This window comes from Schistocerca serialis, chromosome 3, assembly GCF_023864345.2.
Source record: "Schistocerca serialis cubense isolate TAMUIC-IGC-003099 chromosome 3, iqSchSeri2.2, whole genome shotgun sequence".
Lineage (NCBI taxonomy): Eukaryota > Metazoa > Arthropoda > Insecta > Orthoptera > Acrididae > Schistocerca > Schistocerca serialis.
Window position 1 is genome coordinate 718,478,355 of NC_064640.1, and position 10,870 is coordinate 718,489,224.

Sequence of the window (10,870 nt, forward strand, 5' to 3'; positions counted from 1 at the left end):
TATAAAAATTTCGGAAAAGGAAAGCTAAATGGAAAAAGTTTTAGAAGAAATTAAGAAACACATGAACATTCATGAATACCTTAAACGAATTTCTAAGACAAGTACATCAGATATTGAGTAAGAAGTCCATGTATCAGCCAATATTTCGTGAGATTCTGAACAATTAGGCACTAAAAATATACAATCATTTATTCAAGATGGTCAAACTGACTAGCCCAGTAAATTCTTGCATGAATCCTATGAATCCTCTTGAGATTTCTCCTAGTAAAAATTAATGTATGACTAATGTGGTTGATGAAAGTATCAACGTACATGGAATAACAGAACAAAATGTTTCTAATGTAGGTACGTGGCCAAAAGTACTTAATGCAAGAGATATAGAACATATTATACTATGTGAACCCTGACAAGTATATCTAAATAATTTTCCAAAAGATGAAAATGGGCGTCATTTCTCTTTAACACATTACACAAGAAAACTATCAAACGAAGAAATTATCAGATGATGGTGGCTAGTTTATTCAGTATCAAACGATAGTGTGTTTTGTTCTTGTTGTCGACTGTTTGACATAAAGTCAACTGCTAATTTGACTACCACTGAGTGTTTCAAAAATTGGAAACTTTTAAGTGCAGCTTTGAAAATACATGAAAACAGTCCTAACCACAAAAACCATTTACTCAATGGACTGGGCTGAACTCAGATCTAAAGCTGGAATAATCATTGACAAGGAAGAACGAAAGCTAACTTCAAAAAATGTTTACGATGGAACAATGTGCTTGAAAGATTGATGCACAAAACTTTGTCTTTGGCTGAAAATAATATTGCATTCAGAAGTTATCAGATAAATTATTTACTCCAAATAAAGGAAAATAATTCTCAGCTTTTCCAAAAGTATTCTGTGGTCAACAGTGTCAAAGGTTTCTGACAGATCTAGATTTATCCCGACTCACTTTTTCCCTCTCCCAATTTACTGATTATTTCTTTTGTGTATTCCAGTACAGCTGTTTCGGTACTTCTCCCAGTTTGAAATCCATGCTGATTACTGTTTATGAGAGTGAGGATATTAAGATAATGTGTGACTCTATGTTTCATTAGTATCTCTAAAACCTTAGAGAAAGTTGGGAGAAGTGAGACAGGTCTGTAGTTTTCTATTTTAAGCTTATCACCCTTTTTCAAGAGGTTAACGACTTCAGAAATTTTCAGTTTCTGCGGAAACACGCCCTCAGCCATTGACAAGTTTGCTATGTGCCCCCATGGTTTCGCTATTTGATTAGCTGTTTTCCTTACTAGTATTATTGGCACCTCATCTACTCCATACCGATGGTATTTCTTCTTTCGTTTAACACTGTTAACTTGGAGTTTTCACTAAGGCTGGAAACCAAAAATCCTGTTGTACCACAGGCTTCTTGTTTCTGTTGCTTTTCCAACTTGAAATGGATGATGCTGATTGATTGTTTATACTAGCTACATTTGGAGTGGGAGTTTAGGGAACTTTTCTATTGATATAAGGCTTATTTCTTCTAGTATCTTTTCACCCATCATCTTTTTTCCATAATAGTTCCTGTGCTGTCCATGCCGCGTGAAATAATTTCTCTCTTAAAAGCAGAGCGGATCTTCCTAAATTTATTATTTGATGAATTTATTTCTTTGTTTACACAAAATTCCTCAATTACATCATGACCATGTGGCACACTTACAACGAGAACCTTTAAATTTAGATCTGACAGCTTTTTTAGAGTTGTTTGAAGTGCCCTTGCCGGTAAATGGCTTCCATTTTTGTACATGTCATTTGCTCCACCTATTACCACACAACATGTTCCAGTCTTAACTAAGTTTTCACAATTATTTACTATTTCACTTAGGGGAGCGCCAGGTTTGACAATGCCGGTTACTCTAAATTGGAACTGCTGATCATTTATTATTTGTGCCACACCTAATACACGGACTTGATATTTGTTGTTCTCCAAGTGCCCTCGTTCAGTTGGTTTTATGGTACTCTTTGAAGTTCTCTCGTTAGAGCACAAAGATGATCTAGATTCACTTTCACTTGTCTTATTTTTTGAGTTCACATTTCGTCCTGTCTTGTCTTTATTACCCGTTTTTCTTTGCACTCTATTTACTGACGATTTCATACGGTCAGAAAGATTTCGTTCACTACGAGCAGAAGTTTTGTTTCAAACTAAAGTTGCCGGTGTGTTTTCATTACACTCGTTTTTTAAATCGTCATTTTTCCGTTGGTTTATCAGCTCCTCTAACTTATTTACGTAACGATATGCAAGCACAGGATCTTACTGAAGCGATGTAGTAACACTTTCTTCTATGCAGTTATCGTATCTTGACAAAGCTACCGTTAGTAGGTCGCAGTATTCCATGCCACAGTCACATTTCGCGTCCCATTCTTCCGTTCCCGCGAAACACTTCGCATGAATCCATTTTTGCGACACTGCACATAACCTGATAACTTTCGCGATGTAGTTATTGCACTTTATACAATTTATACTCGATATGTAGCCGTTTTCCGTGGAACTATTTATACAACATTTAATCAGCACTGACATTACGATTCTGTCGAATTCAGAGACATGTGACGACAGAAAACTGCCACACCGCAATGTTAAAGAAATGTGCTGTTCCGAGTACTTCCGAGAAGGACCGAGCAAATGTGAATGACAGGCCGGTCCTTGGCTCACACGCAGACCTCACATGCTGCACACATTAAGTTCGGCACGCTGATGCCGGCCCAACACTACACCAACAGCTGCATGGAAGCTACACTAACATAAATAGCTCATAATTCCCCCGACCCGTGGCAAAATTACTATTTCCTCTATCCAGTTGGCCATCTGGAGCTTCCATTTCTGTCACTTTCATTTCTGGCCAAGTCCTGCATACACCATAAATATGAATGAGTTCTTCCTCAGCATTCAAGCTATCTCCACACCAAGTTTCATCAAAATCGGTTTAGCGGTTTAGCTACGGAAAGGTAACAAGTCTTTCGATACTGCTCTGTACTGTCGATTAATGAATCATACGCCAGCGTACAGAGTATCAGACCAGCTTTATGACTGGATTGAAGAGTTCATATCAAATAGAACACACCATGTCATTTTATCGGAAACAAATCTTTAGATGTGAAAGTGACTTCGACCATACGCCAAGGAAATTACTGTTCACATTAATTTTTTTTTTTTTTTATAAATAACGTAGAGGATAACGTCGGAGTCTCTATGAGGCTGTTCACGGATAATTTTGTCGTTTACGCAGACATCACAACGCTAGGAAATTGTAACGAACTGCGGGAATACCTTCGGAAGATCAGTGCTTGGTATCGACATTGGCGGCTGATGCTCAACATAAGAAAAATTTCAAAAAATATATGAACGTTTCGTGTCTGAACAGACATCACCCAGAATCCGCAGCTGTGATACATACTATGTAAATTCAAGGTGGAGGGGGAGGGGGGCGGCGGGAGGCGGAAGGAACTGATGATGTCAGCTGCATGAGGACTTTATGTCGAGCGAAAATGTGTGGCGGACCAGGATCTGAACCTGGGATCTCCTGCTTACTATGTAGTTGAGTTACCCACGGTGCCACCCAGACACAATGTTTATCACACCCACACGGTCTATCTCGGTATGCCCCTCAGCCAACCCAAATACCCACCTAGCATGACATATCCGTAGTCCCCATCCATGTCCTCCATGCTCGCTTCTTTCACATTCCAGCAGGTGGTTGACCGTGGCTGTTCATTCACACTGAAGGTGGTGGTTTCATAGCCCATTGAGGTGACCCAGCTGTAGGAACGTATGGTGCCCTGTGGAGCCAGGTAGGAATGTGGATCAGCCAGGGGTCATACTGAGGGAGTCTGTGCAATTACGCTGAACAACGTGTCCGATTGGCATAGTGGTTCATGCAACTGCCTAGATCCTGACTTCGAATCCTGCACCACCACACTTTGTAGCTTGGTGCTGCAGATTCTGCATAAAGTCTTGAAGCAGTTGCCATCATGAGTCCCTCCCACTCCCTTTCCTTTCTCGTCCTCCCCCCCCCCCCCCCACCACCACCTACAATTTACATAAAACTTCAAAAGTAATGAATTTACGATGAAAATAGTATGATGAGCCATTTGTTCTGCCAATACAACCTTCAGCCAAAACAAAGCAAGTAAAGGCTTGCTTCAGTGACTTAGTTTTAGAAAGAAAAATGAAGAGTTTGTGCAGTCCAAAAATTATATCCCGTGCTTCCTTCTTGAATTGTGACTAATTTTCTTGAGCCTGAACTAGGGATTCAGAAACAAACAGTACAAGATTCTGAGAACTATTTGGAAATGTATGAGAAACAATGACCCCATTTCCATGAAGAGATGCACCTATTGCCAGAATCAATAACAACCAAGGGTGATGCATCACATAGCAAGGGGGTAACAATAGGTGAGATTTCATAGTTCGAACACTTGCTAACAAGCTGTGGACCGAAACTTCCTGGCAGATTAAAGTTGTGTGCCCGACCGAGACTCGAACTCTGGACCTTTGCCTTTCGCGGGCAAGTGCTCTACCAACTGAGCTACCGAAGCACGACTCACGCCCAGTACTCACAGCTTTACTTCTGCCAGTACCTCGTCTCCTACCTTCCAAACTTTACAGAAGCTCTCCTGCCAACCTTGCAGAACTTTGACATCTGTCCACTATGTGCCCCTTATGGAAACAGTGTCGACTTTTGGCATTTGTCACTATAATCAGGGTAGTTCTGAAATGGGTGTAAAGTGAAACAATCAGAAAAATTAGGCAATGATCAAAAGCTTTGAGTATGGAAACTTTGCCTCTGAAATACAAGAGATAAAGTATAGTGTGACTGGCAGAGGGCCACAGGATGAGACATGTTTAGAAGGAAACATCTGTTGCATTTTGTTGGTCCTCATCGAGGCCATCATAGACATTTAAAAACAATCAGAAAAAGTTTTCTGGGCAAATTTTGAAATTTTAAAAGATCTAGCCACTCATAAAACCTCTGCTTGTATTGTATCTAACTGAGGCAACCCTTATGAGCACACATCTCTATCATCGGTTGAGATGAGTTACAGTATCTCCAATTAAACTTCCTGCTTGTGCTAGGCTACAAATGCATGTACAGTTACACTTCATACTCAGTCTTTCAAGATCTGTGAGTCTGAGTTACGGTGTTGCAAAAAAAATCTGTTTGAGCTGTGCAAAACACATGTTGGTAAAAAAAGTTATTGGACCTAATTTATATCACAAAACTCATTTATGTACACATTATCAAAAAAACTGAAACACAGGATGCATCATGCATAGCTCAGAAGAGCTGCTGATCCTATGCATTTTCCAGGACCGAAAATGAAAGCAATCAGAATCAACAAAATATGAACTACAATGATGGGAATTACTGACAAAGCTGAAATCAATCATTTGACCAAAATGATATCACAGTCCTCCAAAGCAGACCTTGATAATGGTAGGCAGAAGTCATTATACTCAGTTACCAAGCCAGCCCACTTGCTATGAACAAATAACATGGTAAGTCCAAAGAATATCCTGATATCACTGTTATAGTGCAGAATCGTCATCTGTATATCAGCTGGTCATGGAGAAGAACACATTAGCTATCAAACATAAGTCACTGCTTGGTCTTAAATCTGCTGGCTGATAGTCCCTCCTGACCTATTGGCTGGAAATGCTGTGCTGCTCAGTGCTTCCAGAAACCCTGCTGCCATAAATGTCATGCGGCATGTTGACAGTAAGGTCATTCATCAGTACATCTGCCAGGATTACAAGACTTTAATTATTAATGTCCTTTGTGGATGAAGTCCTGGAATTTTGTGGACAGGCCTTGTACATCTAGTATCCCCATCAGTCCTGTTCAATATAGGTACTATAGAGTGGAAAAATATACTAGGATGGGCCACATCAGGGGCCAAAACAAACGCAAATGCTTCTTGAATTGGTATTTTGGTGGATTTGTGTTTATTGTCCACTGTGATGAATACGCCTCCTTCATTCAAGAGGATGACAGCTCAAATCTGCATCCAGCCATCCAGATTTAGATGTCACATTATTTCTGTAAATTGCTCAAGACATATGTCCGGTTGGTTCCTTTGAAAGGACAACACTGATGTCCTTAGCCATCCTTTAACCCCTCAGAACTTGTGTTACATCTTTAATGACCTGATTCATCCACACACTGAATTAATAATCACAATGCAAGTTAATTTGTTTCATAATTTATCCGTTTGAAGCTAAATTTCACTACGAGACCAAAACAGAACAAGATAATTAGACCAGAATAATCAGGTATCCAAAGTCTAATCCTCCAGTGTTGTAATCCAGAATGTATCTAAGTTAACAGGCAAATGCATGTTTCACGATTTGTTCAGGTAATGTTACTAGAATATCCAAAGAGGTACTCCACAGCTAATATGAGACCTATATTCTTGTCATTCTGTTGTAGTTGGGGCAGCACTTGACATGTTGTGAGTACCTAGTAATGAAGGCCACAGTGACTTGTGTGTGATTCCTCACCTGGGGTACTGTTTATGTAAACAATTGTATTATGTCAATAACAGTGTGTGAGTTAGAACCAGATACAGTGTTAGGACAGGATATAAGATTCCTCCCTCATGTTTACCCAGTACAACCACAACTGTCCCATCTGGCATTGGTGGTGGCACAATGTTAAGGGGTAAGTGGTACAGGTAGCTGAGCCAAAGATGCCAGCTGTAGGGATGAACACAATACAGAATCTGAAGATGATTCTTTTGTGACACTCCCATCGATGTTGTCCCCTGTGTCCTGCTACCATGCCCTGGGAGCAGCCAGCCATGCTGGGAAGCTTTCTGAAGTACTAGACCAGCAGTGCTGCCAGAGGCACCATCTCCTTGGTTTCCTTGATGTCCTCTGTAAATGGGTAGAAGTTAAGAAGGTCTGTGGATGTTGGTGCCCCAGGATAAAGATCATACTGTGGCCCAATCCAGGGGCTAGGGCGAATTGCAGAGGCAAAGTTGAGCATTTCATTGGAAGTTTGCCCAACTGGCTTTTACCTCAGAGAGCAGTAACTTTACTTGGGATCCAGCCTAACATCCAGCTGTAGGCGTGATCCCACACTGGGGAGTCCACAAAGTAGTGTGAGTGAGTTGACTGAGGTAACTGTTGCACTATGTGACATAAGAGATCTGACAAAGTGGAGTATCTTGGTCACAAACATCGAGTGAATTGGAGTGGTTTGATATGAAGAGAGGAATCCCACCATGGTATTGTATTTGTTGTTATATACAAACATATTTTTCTTAAGTTATTGTTTGAAGCCACGTACAGAAACTTCTGCTTTGCGACCTGAGGCCAGAGGGAATGGGGCTGTGAATATGTGGTCACTGTTAGTAGACTGGCACAAAGAAGATAATTCAGCAGACGTAGATTGTATGCTATTGCTTGATACCTAGAACTGACAGACACCTTAAAATAATAAGTTTGAGATCTAGGTTAATATAGTGATTGCAATAGAAGACATTCTGGCATAGAAGTAGTTGAAGAATACATTTGTACCACATACTCAAATTTACATAGTGCATGAATGATGATAAGTCACATTTGGCTGAGAAAAGCTACAGTGAATTCCATGGAACTTGTAGCATGGAGCAGGCTACGCTGCGGAGCTGTGGAGTGACCTGGTAGTTGTAGCAGGTTGCATATGTGGTGGCCTTACACTTAACACCTCATTTGATTCCCAGTCAATAGTTATGGTGCCCATTGCTGTCATGTGGATGGTGTCATACTAGTCACCATGGAGATTCTGCAGGATGAGAAGGCAGAAACAGTGAGGCATAACAACCCTGCATTCTTCATTTTCCAGGAGGCTTAGAGTGACTCTGGTGATGACCTGTAATTGATGCTAGAGGAAGAGATTTGTGCATAGTTCCAATGCTGGTGTGAGAGGTAGGTTTGCAGCTCAGCCATTGATGGTAATGTGCTGTATCTGTAGAAGTAGGCAGTTATTGCCAATTACAAACTCAGATCTATGTAGTGTGGATTTGGAGTAATAATTTACTTTTCCTAAGAAGCCTTAAAGTTCTTTCTGGTTTGTTGCCAGTGGTAAGTAATGACTGCTTCAAGATGAGCTGCATCAGTCCTGTGCCTCTACTGTTAATGATGTGCCATAGATATTGCACTTGAGTATGGAAGAATCCACATTTATCAAAATTAGGCTTTATACCATTCTGCTGGAGTTTTGTAAAGAACGGGTACAGATTGTGAAGGTGTTCAGCTTCTGTATGATGTATAACATATCTGACACTCAAGTAATAGCCATATATATATATACACTCCTGGAAATTGAAATAAGAACACCGTGAATTCATTGTCCCAGGAAGGGGAAACTTTATTGACACATTCCTGGGGTCAGATACATCACATGATCACACTGACAGAACCACAGCCACATAGACACAGGCAACAGAGCATGCACAATGTCGGCACTAGTACAGTGTATATCCACCTTTCGCAGCAATGCAGGCTGCTATTCTCCCATGGAGACGATCGTAGAGATGCTGGATGTAGTCCTGTGGAACGGCTTGCCATGCCATTTCCACCTGGCGCCTCAGTTGGACCAGCGTTCCTGCTGGACGTGCAGACCGCGTAAGACGACGCTTCATCCAGTCCCAAACATGCTCAATGGGGGACAGATCCGGAGATCTTGCTGGCCAGGGTAGTTGACTTACACCTTCTAGAGCACGTTGGGTGGCACGGGATACATGCGGACGTGCATTGTCCTGTTGGAACAGCAAGTTCCCTTGCCGGTCTAGGAATGGTAGAACGATGGGTTTGATAACGGTTTGGATGTACCGTGCACTATTCAGTGTCCCCTCGACGATCACCAGTGGTGTACGGCCAGTGTAGGAGATCGCTCCCCACACCATGATGCCGGGTGTTGGCCCTGTGTGCCTCGGTCGTATGCAGTCCTGATTGTGGCGCTCACCTGCACGGCGCCAAACACGCATACGACCATCATTGGCACCAAGGCAGAAGCGACTCTCATCGCTGAAGACGACACGTCTCCATTCGTCCCTCCATTCACGCCTGTCGCGACACCACTGGAGGCGGGCTGCACGATGTTGGGGCGTGAGCGGAAGACGGCCTAACGGTGTGCGGGACCGTAGCCCAGCTTCATGGAGACGGTTGCGAATGGTCCTCGCCAATACCCCAGGAGCAACAGTGTCCCTAATTTGCTGGGAAGTGGCGGTGCGGTCCCCTACGGCTCTGCGTAGGATCCTACGGTCTTGGCGTGCATCCATGCGTCGCTGCGGACCGGTCCCAGGTCGACGGGCATGTGCACCTTCCGCCGACCACTGGCAACAACTTCGATGTACTGTGGAGACCTCACACCCCACGTGTTGAGCAATTCGGCGGTACGTCCACCCGGCCTCCCGCATGCCCACTATACGCCCTCGCTCAAAGTCCGTCAACTGCACATACGGTCACGTCCACGCTGTCGCGGCATGCTACCAGTGTTAAAGACTGCGATGGAGCTCCGTATGCCACGGCAAACTGGCTGACACTGACAGTGGCGGTGCACAAATGCTGCGCAGCTAGCGCCATTCGATGGCCAACATCGCGGTTCCTGGTGTGTCCGCTGTGCCGTGCGTGTGATCATTGCTTGTACAGCCTTCTCGCAGTGTCCGGAGCAAGTATGGTGGGTCTGACACAACGGTGTCAATGTGTTCTTTTTTCCATTTCCAGGAGTGTGTGTATATACATACATACATACATATATATATATATATATATATATATATATATATATATATATATATATATATATATATATACACTCTGCAGGCCTCTGTGAAGTGTATGAGAGTGGGTACAGAGAACAGTATCATATTAAGATTTCTTCTGGTTTCAATTGAGTATGGAGAATGGGAAAAATGGCTGCTCATATGCATTTTTGTGCGCTGTAATTAGTATTATTTTGTTTTTACAGCACCTGTATAAGTGATACATAAGGGAAGGCGAATTTCTCTAAATTCTCCACTTAATATATCTTCTTAAACACTTGTTTGTAAACTTTTGTTAATGCCTTCTGTATATCTTCAAGTGTCTGTCAAATAAGGTTATCCAACATTTGGATGATGCTCTCCCATGAGTCAAACAAACCTGTGACAAGTCACACTGCCTTCTTTGAATACACTGCAAATCAACTGTTCATTCTATTTGGTGGGGGCCCATATACTTGAGCAATATTCTAGGATTCGATTGACAAGTGACATATAAGCATTCTCCTTTGTAGACTGATTGGATTTTCCCAGTATTCTACCACCTATGTCACACACAGCAGACCCTATGTGGGCATTTACTTATTTAGCACCCATATTATCACATTAATGATATTGGACTTTTAAAAAACCAAAACAGTCTAAAATACTATATATTTTTATCATGTATAAAATCTTAACATTCTCAGCAACACATCTTTACAGCAGAAACATTATTCTGCTTAATCAGATTATAAAATTATAAACATACATACAGATAAAATTGATTTTACTGAAACTATTAAATATGACAACTTTACTGAAATAGGCATAGTAACTTATGGCACTATAGTTATGTGCAGAATTAGATACATACATTGACGAAAGCAGTTCAGTTTTATCTAAGAATACCCTGATAATTATGAGTTTTTGTTTAGACAGATTATGAGCAGACCTGCAGATTTGAGCAAAATTATAGGTATTCATTAATGGTGTAGCAGCTGTTGTTTATTAGTACATTTTTTATATCTTTTTTAAAAGTATTAATGACTGGTATTGTTTGATGTTATCAGGCAAAACACTGTAAAGAATGTTTGCTTTGTAAACAA